This window comes from Protobothrops mucrosquamatus, unplaced genomic scaffold, assembly GCF_001527695.2.
Source record: "Protobothrops mucrosquamatus isolate PMUCROS unplaced genomic scaffold, P.Mucros_1.0 scaffold660, whole genome shotgun sequence".
NCBI lineage: Eukaryota > Metazoa > Chordata > Lepidosauria > Squamata > Viperidae > Protobothrops > Protobothrops mucrosquamatus.
In genome coordinates, this window is record NW_015386949.1 from 159,814 (window position 1) to 161,923 (window position 2,110).

The window sequence follows — 2,110 nt, forward strand, 5'->3', positions numbered from 1 at the left end:
CCCCCCCATCAGTGACACATTCTCGCTTCCTAAAAATAACCTAGACAAGGCAGTTAACCGTGCTGGTTCCCAATGGGTGGGGCTCACGAAGACTCCCGTTGGCCTCGTCTCAGCAATTTTCTTCAGCGGAAGATGGTAGTAAAAGTGAAGGAGGAGAACGGGAGGAGCAGGAGTTCTCCAACCTTGGCCACTTTTAAGACTTTGTGGACTTCAACTCCCAGAATTCCCCAGCCAGCCATCCCTAGTTGGATCATGAAACATCTGCTGGCTGAGGAATTCTGGGAGTTGAAGTCCACAAAGTCTTAAAGTTGCCACGGTCGGACACTTCTGATCTAGGAGATGATGATTTCAAAGCAGGTCACGTGTGTTAACAATTCACATCTGCCAGCAAGTGTGACGCAGGGGGACGTTGCCAATTTATCTCCCAAGACACAACTTCTCTATGGACCTTAGCTGAATTGGGCTTAACTCTTCAAAGGTACCTTCACAAAATCCCTGCTCATCTTCTAATCCACCTTTCTCCCCTCTTCTGTTTTTATCTGCAGTTTCTAGGGATTTTTTTTTCCCTTAAAGGGGGAAAGAAGCCTGGAACGTGACCCATTGTGTGGAACTAAGCCAAGAAACGGAAGGCAAAAAGTTGGAGATAAGCTCCAGTTCTTTACTTTAAAGCTTGAGGAGGACTATGTTTTTGAGAAGTCGCGATAAGATAACGGCCTCCTCTCAGCTCAGTTTTTCTGCCCCGTCCTCCATTCCTTATCGTTTATCCACTAGCCATGGACCAACTGCGCCGAACAACACGAGGGCTGTGCTTCGTTCTCATTTGAGTCAAGGTTGTTTTTATTTTTGTGGCAACGAAAACAAAGCTCTGAAATGTTTTTTCTTCACGTGCTCCAGGGGAGAGCATTTTGCCTGCCTCTTTGCTCCTCAGTTTCATTTCGGTCCTGTCTTGCCCAACACAAACGTCCCTGGGCTTCCCTTGGCGTGAAGGCCGACCAGCCTCCTTCTGACATTAAAAATACAAGATCTTCACGTACACTTCGTAGATCTTCATGGTCCCAACTTCTTTTTATTTTGTAGCATGCTACTTAGTTTGGTGTTTACGGGAGTCTTACTCCAATCTCTCTCTCTCTCTCTGTCTCAAAACCAGGAAACGTGCAAAGGGTCTTTGTGTGTGTCTGGGAGGGGGGGTTACATTTCTTCCCCTTTTTTGGTAAAATGTGATGATCCTTAAGAAATAAATGATGTTAAAAAGGGATGTCCATTTCGTTTGTACTACTTTCTGAGTAGCTGAAAAGTTCACCTTGTTTCTTTTAACTATTAAGCAGTTTTGTAGCAGCAAAAGCTGCCCAAGTACAGCCAGGTGTTCCACAGGTGTAATTATACAGGTAGCTGCAAGGGATTCTGCCTGATGCTCATGACTTGCTGTACCTGCTTTTATACTCTCCAGCCTTTTGCCAGCCTGATGCCTTCTGCATTTTCTAGAACAGTATCTTTCAGATTTTCCCAGGCTAAAGAGAAAACCTGAGAATTAAAATCTAAAACATTAGAAGGGCTCCAGTTTGGGGAAGTCTTTTAATAAATCAGGGTTTAGACTTGAACCGTTGCGTTTCAGTCAGCTTCTTCTGACAGATAACAACGATCAATACTTATTTCAGATCTTCATAGCCAATGAGTTATTTTTATTTGTTAGATTTTTATCCCATTTTTATTACTTTATAAGTAACTCAAAGAGGCAAACATATCTAATACTTGTTCCCCCTATTTCCCCCAGAACAACAGCCTTGTGAGGTAGGTTGGGCTGAGAGAGGGGCTGGCCCAAAGCCACCCAGCTGGCTTTCATGCCTAAGGTGGGACTAGAACTCGTGATCTATTTGCAAATAAGACTCATTTAACCCCCACCACAAAAGCACATTTTTTAAAAAACCAAAGGTCCTTCAGTTCAATTTCAATTTGAAAATGTAAACCTTGCTTCCGGTTTACAAATTCGGCTTCTCTGGGTTTCCATTCAGAACATATTCGAATGCGCTATAATCGTCTTTATGGCAATAAATTGTGGGATTTCCCTAATCTGCAGGTTGAAGAAAGAATACCCATCTTTTGCAGTATGGAG

At 43.4% G+C, this 2,110-nt stretch overlaps 1 protein-coding gene across 2 annotated transcripts in view; it reads left to right on the forward strand.

The window, feature by feature from the left end:
- HMG20A (high mobility group 20A) overlaps positions 1-1,255 on the forward strand; it is a 50,777-nt gene extending 49,522 nt beyond the window's left edge. For both annotated transcript variants that reach the window (XM_015817989.1, XM_015817990.1), the window contains exon 11: positions 546-1,255. The gene's annotated coding sequence lies outside the window, so the exon portion shown is untranslated. The remainder of the gene's footprint in view (positions 1-545) is intronic.
- The last annotated feature ends 855 nt before the right edge of the window (positions 1,256-2,110 follow it).